Genomic DNA, 13,564 nt, shown 5'->3' with positions numbered 1-13,564 from the left:
CTTCACCTCCAAGTTCTGGGACTCCTTATAGAAGGCCATGGGCACCAACATTCACTTTAGCACAGCTTTCCATCCTCAAACAACTGGCCAAGTTGAGCGAGTCAATCAAATCCTTGAAGATATGCTCAGGGCTTGTGTCATTTCCTTTGGTATGAAGTGGGAAGATTGTCTTCCATATGCTGAGTTCTCCTACAACAACAGCTTCCGAGCGAGTTCGGGCAAGGCCCCATTCAAAATTCTCTATGGCAGAAAGTGTCGCACTCCTCTCAATTGGGCAGAGACTGGTGAACGCCAACTTCTTGGCAATGACTTAATCACAGAAGCTGAAGAAATGTGCAAAGTCATCCGTGAAAATCTCAAAGTCGCGCAATCGCGCCAGAAGAGTTACTATGATAGCAAGCACCGTGACTTGGCTTTCGAGATCGGAGACCATGTCTACCTCCGCGTCTCTCCAATGAAAGGCACTTGTCGCTTCAGAATCAAAGGGAAGCTTGCCCCTAGATACGTGGGTCCTTTCAAGATCATTGGCAAAAGAGGCGACCTCGCCTATCAACTTGAGCTTCCGTCCAACTTTGCAAACGTGCACGATGTGTTTCACGTGTCACAGCTTCGCAAGTGCTTTAAGAATCCTGAGCGCACCATCAACTTCGAAGAGATTGATCTCCAAGAAGACCTGTCTTATCATGAGCATCCCGTTGCTATTATTGAAGAAACCGAGCGCAAGACTCGCAACAAGTCAATCAAATTCCTGAAAGTGAAGTGGTCACACCATTCTGACCGAGAAACCACCTGGGAGCGCGAGGATCACCTCTGTTCCGAATATCCGAAGTTCTTTCAGTCGTAGATCTCGGGACGAGATCCTCTCGTAGTGGTGGAGTGTTGTAACACCCCGGATGTAACTTGCCATATTTGTAACTCCGACTCTTGCCATTTTCGGCTTTAAGTTATGAGATTCCCTTCGTGGTTGGGTTTTTGTCTTTGTTTTGCTTTTTGTTCATGTCATGCATTTCATATCATGTCATCATGTGCATCGCATTTGCATTCGTGTTCGTCTCATGCATCCAAGCATTTTCCCCGTTGTCCGTTTCGCAATTCGGCACTCCCACATGCACCGGCGCACCCCTCTTGTCTCTTTTCGTGAGCAGGTGTTAAACTTCCTTGGAATGGACCGAGATTTGCCAAGTGGCCTTGGTACGCCACCGGTAGACTGTCTGTCAAATTTCGTTCCATTTGGAGGCCGTTTGATGCTCCAACGGTTAACCGGGTAATCGCAAAAGCCCCTTGTGTGTTGCAGCCCAACACCCCTCCAAAACGGCCCAATAACCCATCTAAACCATCTCTATGTCCTCCGTCGTTGGATCACGATCGTGTGGGCGAAAACTACCCAATAGCGTCTGTTTTGGAGCCACACTACTGATAATTACCAGTAGCGCTTGTTATAAAGCGCGCTACTGGTACGACTTAGCAGTAGTGTGGGTTTTCGAAGGGCACGCTACTGATAAGTTTTCCACACCACACCACCCGACCAAAAAATATTAGCAGCGTGGGTTTTAGACCCACGCTACTACTAAATGGATAGTTGTAGCGCTGTCATACACCCTGCGCTACCGCTAGCCTAGTCCCACGCCGAACCACACCCCCGATCCATTCCCACAGCCCACCAACTGTCCCAGTCCACTCCCACACCCACCCCCAATCCAGATCGTCCGATCCACCTTGTCTCCTCTCCTTTGTCAGCCTCCCTTCGACCTCCTCTCCTCTCCTCTGCCGCTGGGACCCCCTCCCGATTCTTCTCCGATTGATGTCGTCCCCGTCTCTCCCCCTCCCCGATCCATGGCGGGATGCTCTGCCGTGTACACGTCCTGCAGGCCGCACGCGCGCATAGCCTTCCTCCACCACCCGGCCGACCAGGCCCATCGCGGCGACCAGCACGGGCTGCTCCCCACCATGGCGGGGTGGCGCGGCGACCCCGAGGGCGAGCCTAGTGGCGGCGCGAATGTCGATGGAGGAGGCGGTGTACGAGGTGGTGCTGTGGCAGACCGCGCTGGTGGAGGACCTGCAGGGGCGCGGGGCGACACAGGAGGCTGAGGCGGGCAGGTGCTGGTGGCTAGACGAGCAACTGGAGTAGGAGGGCAACGCCGAGCTCAGCATACATGTAGTAGAATTTTGCCATGGAATAATTAATGATCCCTTAGAAATATGGAAAACATGTAGTGGGATTGGTGACAAATTACCATTGTATTTAGTCAATATCATGCAATCGGGGATGTCAGCAAGATGAGAGTGTATCATGCATGTACTCTTGATTGCAGATTGGCGTCTGCCTGCAGAAGCTGCATTTGCGTTGACGGGATTGGGGTTGTGATGGTACCTTCAATTTGGAATCTTGTTGTAGCAAGAGAGCGGAGCAGGTTAGTAACTTCACATGTTCCCCAGCTCACGTGCATTCTGGTCCATAAATTTTTAGGGTAGTACATAATGGAAAAGTGTGTACAAGTTGGTGTACAAACTTCATTTTCTTTTGAAGTTTATGAATTAATTGATTGTCGAACTTTGTAGTTAAGAAATTGCTAGCTCTTTCCCTACAAAAGAAAAGGAAGTAGCTAGCTCTGTGCTAAGCGTGTATTGAGATCTTCCGACAATGTTAGGCTTTCCAGGTTTCCTCTTTAAATTAAGGGTGCAATTCTTACTTCTGATCATTACAATTACTTACCGTAATTTCTTTTTCAACCAGCAAAATGTAGGGAAAATCCCTACGGTAGTTTTCAATTTATCATAAACTAGTGGGTACATAAAAAAGGAGCAAAGACCCAGTTAGGTTACATTAGGAGCCATGAAAATTAACTAAAAAAGTAAACACAGAGGAGAGGGTCAAGTGAGTAGCTGGGTCCCTAGCAACCAAAAGAAAAAAGAGCAAAAAGAGACCAATTACTTACTGTTAATTGTTTTTATCTTATGTTGTATGTCATGCAATTTTCTGTTCAGCTAACTGCTTGACCAATATTAATTATTTAGTAGGCTATATTAGTAATTTGATTTTTCTTGTTTTGTGCAGTTTTGAGAAATTCATGGTTATTTACCATTTCGAGTTAGATTTATTCCATTTGAAATGAGGTACGTACTAACCTTCTTCTTGGTTGTATCATATATCTTTGTTGTTTTGGTCAAACTAGCATAAACTTCAATTCTTAATGATGATGTGTTCTGCCCAACTCATATGGTAAGCCATGACAGTTACTTGATTTGCATTGGCTTAACTTTCGAGGACAGACGTTTCCCTTTCACACTAGTACCGATTGATTTTCCCCATCTAGGGAGGCCTGCATTATGCAAAATGTCTATATCAGCTAGAGAAGTAGTGAAAATCAGTAAATATTTATATTTATATTTATTCGTTAAATGTTGGCGGGCAGGGCATATATACTTGATTGGGTATACAGAATCTGAATTTCGGTGCACATGATCTACTAGCTTCTAAATCCGCTGAGCTATACTGGTGATGGTGTGTTTGCTACTCACACATCCTTATTCCAAAACGATGGCCACTTCTAGGTTGCTGGTATGTATTTTCACACAATATGTATGTTTGTGCTTACCTCCATATGCATGCTTGTGCTTACCCCCATCCACCTCGACACATTCAGTCCAAATTTGACCAAATACTGAAGATGGTGAACTTGTGGGTGCTACGTGCCATGCATCTTGGCCAATCTCACGGAAAATAATCAGTAAAGGCAGTAGTGTTTAGTCGTCCGCCACAGAGAATCGTCGGTGATATTAATTAGTATATCTCGGCCCATTGTTCTTGCCATTGAAGACTTCTACCAACATTAATTATCCTTTCTCGTGTCTCAAAACTATCAACCTGATGTCGGAGGGAATGACACCTATGGGATCACTGGGACCCCTTCTATGGTTGGCGGGCACGGAGTTGTGAAAAGAGCGGGTGTAGTAGCCAACACAAGGATCGTTTACCCAGGTTCGGGCCGCAAGGATGCATAATACCCTAGTTCTGCTTTGGTGTATATTTGAGTGTTCTTGAGCTTTCGAACTAGCTGCGGTGCGTGCGTAGTCCAAAAGGTCCGAATCCCTCTCCAGTATGCCTCGGGCCTCCTTTTATAGTCGAAAAGGGGTCGCCACAATGGCACACATGAGGTGGAAAGGTAAACAGTGTACAAGCTTATTGCCTGTCATTATGGGACAAGGCGCATTAAATGTGCTCCTTAGGTGCCCCGTTGCTTTATTGGGGACGGTAACGAGGCCCATTCCATCCGTCGCCGTTCCGTCTCGCTTCGATGCGCGTCCAGGCCAACGAGGCATGCAGCGCCACCTAAGTTGGAAGGCTGCTGAGATGGCGCGGTGGTAGGATCTTCACGAAGATCTGCATGCCACCACGCAGGTGCTTGCCGAGTTGGCCTGGAGGCCGCGCGTCGCTACGCAGGTGCCTGCCAGCTGGTTGGGCTGGCAGCTGCATGGGAACGGCGGTGGGGTCTAGGCAGACGTGGGCCTGGCTGTGGCCCCATAGGTGTCCTCGGCAAGGGTCTTGGCGAGGCCCTGACAAGGGTCTTGCCGTGGCATCACGGTCGTCCCCGGCAAGGATCTTGTCGGGGGTCTCGTGGATTTCTTCGGCAAGGATCTTGCCGAGGATTGTCGTCTTCTGGTCCTCATCTGATCTTGTGTGCTTATGATCTTCACAAAGATCTGCATGCCACCATGGAGGTGCCTCCCGAGCATTGGTTCCAATGTGGTTGATGGTATTGGAACCCTTGGGCTCAAGGGTGGCGCACTTTGTTGGCATTGGGCAAGTTGCCCCGGCAAAGGTCTTGCCGGGGTTGCGGGGGCCGCCCCGGCAAGGGTATTGCCGGGGGAGTCCACCTCGCCCTCTTGCTCTTTGTGTCTCTGGTCTTGGCGTTGTTTTGGTTGTCTCGTGCTCCTGGCTGGAGCGCTGCTCTGGTATTCTTGTGCTTCTGCTTCCTCTGCCCCGCTAGGTATGGCCGTAGGCGCGACTCTAAATGTCCGCGCACTAGTAAAGGGGTACAAAAGAGAGCCCCTACTTTTGTGCACCAATAGGAGCCCCCGGTCCTAGGCCATACATATGCGCGACGCGTTGTTGTGCTAGGCCCAAAACGGTGCGCAGGCATGTGGGGCCGAGTTTTACTGCTGTAACTTCCTCGCCCTTCGTACTTCCCCATGACCAGCATTGAACGTGCGGCGTGGGGGTCATGCGTGGGGACAGTTGCTGCCCTCATGCGTCACATCGCGGTGAATGGTAAAGAGGCGGCCCGCGCCTTCCCCATAAGAAAATGGGAAACTGCGGGCATGCTGCTCATTTCCCTCCGTGTCACTCCAGTTTCGGAACCGCCGTCCCCCCTTTTACCTCCTCAAGCGAAAAAGCCAAAACTGTCGCCTCCATTCACCGCCGCCACGCCCCCATTGCCCCCAATCTCTCACTGCTCTAGATCCTTCACCTCTTTCTCGGCCGCCATGGCACCCAAAACCAGCAAGGGCAAGGGAGTGGCCAAGGACGCCGAGGAGAAGGAGATGCCGGAGGGCGAGTCGGCGGTGCTTCGGATGCAGCTTGCTGTCTTCCCCTCGACAGTCGATCCGATCCACCTCAGGGACAACTTCAAGCCTCTGTGGGGGGTGAAGACGACGGGGCATCCGGCTACGTGCATCATTCCCGCCGATTTTGCCAAGGCCGGCCCAAATCTGTATCCTTTCTTCGTTGACTACTTCTCCTGCAGGATTTGCCCCCCTTTCTCTGACTTTTTCAATGATATCAGGCACACCTTCGGCTTCCATCTTCTTGATTTCACGCCGAATGCCGTGGCGTGTATGGCCCTCTTCGCTCACCTCTGTGAGGGATTTTCCTAAAAATGCTTCCCAGCACGGCCCTTTTTCGCCACTGTTTCTTTCCCCGTATCTAGGCGGGGGGTGCCATCTCCGGGTGCGTCACCTAGATGTAACACCCACGATGCGGCTATATCTCCCACGTGTAGGAGCACGACTTAGAGGCATAACCACATTGTAGGCATGTCGCTAGAGGGGTAATCTTTACACATCCCATGTACTGAATAAGAAAGAGGTACAGAGTTGGCTTACAATCGCCACTTCACACAATACATAAATAAAACATTACATCATCCAAAATACAATCATGGTCCGACTACGGAACCAAAATAAAAGAAGACTACCCCTAATGCAAAAGATCCCCGATCGCCCCGACTGGGCTCCACTACTGATCAACTGGAAATGAAACAACACAACGAACACGATCTTCATCGAGCTCCTCCTTGAGCTCGGTTGCGTCACCTGCATAGTTTCATCGGCACCTGCAAACTGGTTTTGGAAGTAATCTGTGAGTCACGGGGACTCAGCAATCTCACACCCTCGCGATCAAGACTATTTAAGCTTATGGGAAGGAAAAGGGTAGTGAGGTGGAGCTGCAGCAAGCACTAGCATATATGGTGGCTAACTCACGCAAATGAGAGCGAGAAGAGGAGCAAAGCACAGTCGCAAACTAGAAGTGATCAAGAAGTGATCCTGAAACTACTTATGTTCAAGCATAACTCCAACGCCGTGTCCACTTCCCGGACTCCGCCGGAAAGACACCGTCACGGCTACACACGCGGTTGATGCATTTTAATTAAGTTAAGTGTCAAGTTCTCTACAACCGGACAGTAACAAATTCCCATCTGCCCATAACCGCGGGCACAACTTTCGAAAGTTCAAAACCCTGTAGGGGTGTCCCAACTTAGCCCATCACAAGCTCTTATGGTCAACGAAGGATATTCCTTCTCCCAGGATGACCCGATCAGGCTCGGAATCCCGGTTACAAGACATTTCGACAATGGTAAAATAAGACCACCAAAGCCACCCGATGTGCCGACAAATCCTGATAGGAGTCGCACACATCTCGTTCTCAGGGCACACCGGATAGGTCAAGCTACGAGTAAAACCAACCCTCGAGTTGCCCCGAGGTGGCCCCGCAGGCTGCCCATTTCGGACCAACACTCAGAGGAGCACTGCCCCCGGGGGGGGGGGGGTTAAAATAAAGATGACCCTTGAGTCTGCAGAACCCAAGGGAATGTGGTAGGTTGTTAGTGCAAATGGTAAAACCAAGGTTGGGCCTTGCCGGAGGAGTTTTATTCAAGGCGAACTGTCAAGGGGTTCCCATTATAACCCAACCGTGTAAGAAACGCAAAATCAAGGAACATAACACCGGAATGACAGAAACTTGGGCGGCAAGAGTCGAACAAAACACCAGGCATAAGGCTGATACTTCCACCCTTTACCAAGTATATAGATGCATTAATTAAATAAGAGATATTGTGATGTCCCAACAAATATCCATGTTTCAACATGGAACAAACTCCAATCTTCACCTGCAACTAACAACGCTATAAGAGGGGCTGAGCAAAGCGGTAATATAGCCAAACAACGGTTTGCTAGGACAAGGTGAGTTAGCGGTTTGACATGGCAATATGGGAGGCATGATAAGCAAGTGGTAGGTATCATAGCATGGGCATAGCAAAAGAGAGAGCATCTAGCAAGCAAAGATAGAAGTGATTTCAAGGGTATGGTCATCTTGCCTGAGATCCCACAAGGAAGAAGAACGAGTCCATGAAGAAGACAAACAGACATAGACGAACGGATCATCACAAACGCGACGTTATCAGAACTAACCCGAAGAAGCAACACCGGAAAGAAGCAAACAACATAATAAACAACCATCACATAACCATGGCATGATGCACAATCAAGTATGATGCATGTCCGGTTTAAATATGCATGGCATGGCAAAATGCACAAACAAAACTACAAGTTAAATGGAGCTCAATGACAGAACACCACATCAATTATTTAGTTCACTCCCGGTTAGGTACTCAACAAAATTGAATGTTGGTTAACATGGCAAGAGGTGAAGCATACAAAACTATACCATCTAAACAATTTAAATGGGGCCGGATATAACAAACAACAAATCCAGTAAATCCCCATATGCATTTAGTAATTAATGCAAACAACAATTTTAAATGTTTAAATGTTGTTATCATGATGCGGATGACATATGCAAGTTTATGAAAATGTTGATAAGAGCATTTTATGAAGCATTAGTCATCGTGGCGGAAACGAAAGGGGTGCCATGGCAACGAATCCGAAAATGATGCCATGGCACCATATCGGTTCTGGTAGCTCCCGAAGATACCGGTGCAAAGGAAGAAATGGTGCGGATGTTCGGAACATGCTAGAGATGGTGGGGTGATCCCGGATTCCGGGTGTCCCACGAGTTGGCGACAAGGAAAAGAGTGACAATTTGGACAAGGTGCAAACACGAGCATCTCAAACATCGCAAGCATTCGTTCACGGACGTCGTCTCGGGGTTATACCTTCGAAGCGTGCAAACGAGACGGTTCAGGTTCGATGGGACATAGTGGTACTTTCGGTCCTCGGCGACGGAAGAGGTACAGACGTTCTCAAGGCACTTGTCGGTCCGGACTTGGTGTAGTTGTACATGGAAAACGTAGTGGTACTCGGAGTCTTGTCAAAACCCAAGCGACAGTAGTTGTACACGACGCGTTGTGGAAGTAGTTGTACTCGCGGACTTCGGCGGCGGTAGTCGTTCAGGGTCTTGGAGGTTCGTCGTGTTGCCATACATGTTCGACGTGGTACATGGTTCGAAGTCGTGCATGTCCCGTAGATGTTCAGGGTCACCGTGAGGAACTTGTCGAATCCAGGGTCTCAGTCGTTGGCAGTGGTACACGTTACGATGGTGAACTTGACGAACTCGAATCCCTTCGGGGTTGTCGTGGTACATGGGGTCTTCGGACCCGCCGGTCTCGTTCTTGCGACAATAGTTGAACTTGAAGTTATTGGTTCAAGGGTCTTCGGCGATGGTAGTCGTTCCAGGCATCGGGCGTCGAGGAACTTGGCAACAACCGAGGTTTTTGACGATCCGGCGAGACGACATGGTCTGGGGCAGTCTTGATCTTGATGGTCTTGATCTCCAAAGTACCACAAGGAGAGATGCACGGTCGTGGTCATCTTCGGCCCTAGGGTTCCATGATGGCGCCGTGGTGGTCTTGTAGCAGCAGCCAGGGCGTCAGGGAGGAGATGGTCGTGGAGAGGCGATCAAGGGCGTGAGGAAGTGGTCCTGGTCGCGACAAGAGAGGCAGCGGGCGCGAGGCCCTTGTCGGACAGAGCTAGAGCAAGAGAAGGGGTCAACGCCCGGCAATGAGGTGTTCCTTCTCGACACTAAGCAGAGCAGCGGTGATGGCTGCCATCGCCGGGGCAACAACAGGCGGAGGTAGCGAACAAGCGGGGCCAGGCCAAGGTCCGGCAGGGTGTGAGGGTGCGGAGGACCGGCGGATTAGCGTCCATGGGGCCCTGCTGTCCAAGAGAGAGAGAAAGAACTCAGGGAAGGGGACGGGATGGAGAAGAGAGGAAACGGGGCAGAGGAAGCGGCCTGGTGATGCAGAGGAGGCCGACGAGGGAAGGTGACGGCGCATGTGACTGGAGATGGTGTTGGCGCGGGAGGCCGGGCGCGGCGCCATGGGAGGCGACGACACGGAGGAGGGGAGGCCGCAGGGGCAGTGATGCTCGACGATGAGGGCGCCGGGGAGGTCCGGTGGCGCGGCACCAAGGGCAGCGAGGAGGAGGTCGGACGAGGGGTTCTCGCGGTGGAGGCGGCGAGGGGATCGAGCATCGAGGGGAGCTCCTCTCCCTGTCCCGATGCGCGCGTGGTGAGAGTGGCGGCGGGAGGAGGAACGAGGAGGAGGGGTCGAGGGGAGATGAGGATCGGGGCCTAGGGTGCGGTCGGTCTAGGTTTAGGATGGGAGATGGGCTTAGAGGCCGGCCAGGTTTAGGTGCAGCTGGGCCTAAATGGCCTGCTGGGCTCCCTTCTCTCCCTTATTTCCTTTTGAAAAACCTCCTGTCTATTAAATAAATCTTTCCCTATCTTTCCCTACTAATAAAGCAGCTAATGCTTCTGCCCGTACGTCGTTGGCGTTTTTGCGCAAAAGCCCTTCTATTTCTTTGAAATAAGCCCGCGGTCCCTGTTTAAGTGGCTGTGCAGAAAACGTTTCGTTTTTGCAGAAAGAACGCTGCACTTATTAGTATTCAACCCGCGATCCTTTTTTAGTTAAGAGAGAAAGGAAAAAAACACCCACGAGCACGACCCCTCCCACATCTCCACCTCCAGTGCGCCGTCACCCCTGCCACGCTGCTTCGCGCCGCCGGGCGCGGCGACGGCGATCTCCGGCCAGATCCGGACGAGGAGGTGAGGCAGTGGCAGGATCCTGTTCCGGGACGGCGTGGAGGCGATCTAGGAGGCGCGGGAGGAGGTCCAGCGGAGGGGCTTGAACTCCAAGTTCATGGCGGCGGTGTTCCTCGCCGGTTCCGAGCGAGATGGCAAGCTCCGGCGGAGTCTCTCCATGGATACGGTGGCGCTGCACCTATGAGAGAGACATATGTGAGGCGAGAGATAGAAAGGAAGGAGGGGCAGTGAGAAGGAGAGGGCGCGAGGACCGGCGAGGAAGTCCTGGTGGTGCCCGTGTCCTGCAGCAGCTCAGCTCCAGGGCCGCGTTGCGATACGGCGTCGACGGGAGGCGATGGAGATGAGCAGCTTGTGTCCGTCCTGCAGCGCGCATTCTTAATCCCCAAGCACTAGATCGCAACGCCGGCCCGCCAGCCCGCACATATGCATGTGTGCAGCCCCCACCCATGCGTGAGCCGTGGCGCGCGTGGCCGCCGATGATCTGGTGAGAACCCACATCGCTGAGCAGGTTGCAGCGGTGCTTCTCTTGAATTTACTAATTTTCGCATGGTGCAGGCCCTCTGACTTCACCTTTTTGGAATCGCTTAGGATATTTGATGCTTGCCTGCATATATGTGCACACCGGCACACGGCACACCGAAATGATGTGAAGTCATCAGCTTTTTTCATAGAAACAGTAGCAGAGGATTCTTCTATACTGGAGTATAAGTCAATTATCTTTGGCCTAATAAGAGAGCAAATTAATTAACTATATCTGAAAAATCATTAAATCCAGAATAAGCACATGCTCCACAAATGCTATACATGTTCTCCCCTATGTTCTTTTTGGTAATCCATTTCACCACTGACTAAATTGTATCACCCTGTGCTAGGTCTGAATTTGACGGTTTACTTGAGAAAACTTCTGCTGAAGTTAATGGTTCCCTGTCAAATCTGCGCATATGTAACTGCAGCAAGAACTGCTGGTGATGCACAAGCTAGGGATCAGCTGGAACGTCCTATTGAATGCCTTCATGGGGACAATTGTGAGCACTCCAAGATTGCATTACCTTGGCCCAGCTTAAGTGTTTACACTTTGCTTAATATGGGATAGTGCATCATTGAGCCATGTATATCTGCTTAATTTTACATTACTGGATTTACTTGCTTTACAAAAATATTGCAGCCAAAATATTTTCCTTTGACGATGGCTTCATTGATCTCTCTGAATCTTAGGTTTCATGTTACTCACCACTGTTTTTATTAATGGTGTAACTTAGGTTTGAAGATTATTTCGCCAACCATGTGGAGCCGCTGACGTTTACTCTCCCTGAAGACTCAGTGGCCAGCTCAGGTGCTTCCTTCGATCTGATCTGCAGCAAAGCGTTTTCCATGACCTCTTGAATTCTTGTCGATGGATCCAAGTCAAAATAAAATTGTTTTGCCAATGAAAGCACATATGAATTGTTCCTCTAATTTGGTATTCTTTTCAGACACTATACTAATCGTGAAGTTGCTATTATGATCCTCATTGCTTATTTAATGATGGCTGAAGTGTACTAACATCATATTCATACAATATAATTTGTCATTATTATCAGCTAGCTTAAATGATATTCACTGGTTGCTTTACATGGCACTTGCTTGAGTTGAGTGATACTCTTAGTCCTGTCTCAGCATCATGGTTCGGGAAAAAGTGGTGTACGAATGGCTTCGGAGGATAGTTTGCAGAGGTACTTAAGGTAAGCCTACTTATGTTATTATAGGCACATCTGTTCTATTTTAAATCATTAGGAAATGAACATACTGCATCTTTTTGGTTCTGTAATTTTGGATGTTAGGTCGCTTACGTAGTGCCCTGTTAGTTTGTCAGGTTCTCTGAAAAAGCATTCAAGAAGGGTGAAGCAATCTTTTACTTAATTCGGAAGCTCTTGTCATTGTTAATGATACTATGATACTCTGATTGCATGAGTCCATGAAGCAAGCAATAATCTATCTCAAAAATTTGTGTCCAAGCATATAACGGTACTACAACTTACGAGTTCTGACTATGGCTGTGTAGCACGCTGACAAGACAAGAGAATAATGCCTCTAAGGTTCTGACTATGAGCTTCGTGAATTAGCAAAATTTTGTTCTCATGGATGACTGCAATTATGAGAAGTTTTTACTTTTTTTTTACTGACGCAGGCATTTGTCCGAGCTATGCCGCTTCCTATCAAACTCAAGTTCGGCGCTCCGTCTGCACTCGAGCATAGCTGTCGGCCATCAGCTCGCTCAAGCAAACACGCTGACCGTCTGCGCACGATCTCCTCCCAGCCTTCGACATGTTATTTTTGCATGCAAGGCTAATAAGCTATCTCCACCTCCTTTTTCTGTCCGAGCTCCTCCCTACCCTGTCAAAACCAAATGCTACCATCTCCTTTCCTTGGCATGCTAAAACTTATGTCAGTTCATTTTCATGGATAGATTAGTGAGAATGAGATTGGGCTCTTTACACTATACAGAGGATGAGGAGCTATATGTGCTACGAGATGTTGCTTGACGTGTGGTTCTGGGACCTTCTGTTGTTCAAATTACAGCTCCCTTATTTAGTACTAGGCATTCCCACTGATACTGACGATACATGGAGCATTTCCAGAAGTGGCAGTAGAGACATGTAGCACCACTTCTTGGTAGATTTTGTCCATTTACTTTTTGTATCCTTTGAATTAGAATATTCTGTGCAAGATTTGAGTTTGAATCTGGTCAAATTAATCTTGTACTCTCTGAATGAAATAACGTCTCATATCTTACTAAATTTTGTTGTGTATTGGAAGTATTTTTTTCTTCAAATTCCCTGATGATTCTGAAACGTAGCTGTAATTTTTGCAGGGTTCTATGGTACAACATCAAGTTTTACTCTTACACATATGAGAAACTTTTATACCTACCTAATAACCGCCTATTTTACTCTCCAATGGATCAGCCCATAAATAAGCAAGCAACTGAGCTAGATGTTCATGGTTGAGTGCCCTAACCCAGGCTCGAAGTCAACTTAGGTCTGAGTTTTCTTGAAGTTCTTAAATTGGCATCAACTTAGGTCTGAGTTTTCTTGAAGTTCTTAAATTGGCATTCTGGAAATTGAGTACTTTAATTCTACGCTATATTTGTGATACACTAAATATTTATCGTGATATTCTCGTCGTTGATGTTTTTCCTTGTCGGATGGCATTTGAGAGAAGGAAAGAATGTCAATTCTGCTTTTTAGTTGTATCTAACGAAATATCTGCGTGTTTTTTTTTCTTTTGAAGAATTACCTCGAGGTACAA

At 48.7% G+C, this 13,564-nt stretch overlaps 1 long non-coding RNA gene across 5 annotated transcripts; it reads left to right on the top strand.

The window, feature by feature from the left end:
* Nucleotides 1-9,768: 9,768 nt before the first annotated feature.
* Nucleotides 9,769-13,071, top strand: LOC123042429 (uncharacterized). 5 transcript variants are annotated; one of them, XR_006418794.1, is made up of 5 exons: nt 9,769-11,301; nt 11,536-11,609; nt 11,857-11,997; nt 12,121-12,351; nt 12,444-13,071. It is a non-coding gene; the product is annotated as an uncharacterized lncRNA (long non-coding RNA). The 5 variants fall into 5 exon arrangements; XR_006418796.1 differs by having other exon boundaries at nt 9,770-10,760; nt 10,832-11,301; nt 11,536-11,997; XR_006418795.1 differs by having other exon boundaries at nt 9,771-11,301; nt 12,129-12,351.
* Nucleotides 13,072-13,564: the final 493 nt, after the last annotated feature.

This window comes from Triticum aestivum, chromosome 1A (assembly GCF_018294505.1).
Source record: "Triticum aestivum cultivar Chinese Spring chromosome 1A, IWGSC CS RefSeq v2.1, whole genome shotgun sequence".
In the NCBI taxonomy this organism is placed as follows: domain Eukaryota; kingdom Viridiplantae; phylum Streptophyta; class Magnoliopsida; order Poales; family Poaceae; genus Triticum; species Triticum aestivum.
The sequence above is the reverse complement of the archived record's forward strand: the minus strand, read 5'-3'. Positions and strand labels throughout refer to the sequence as shown.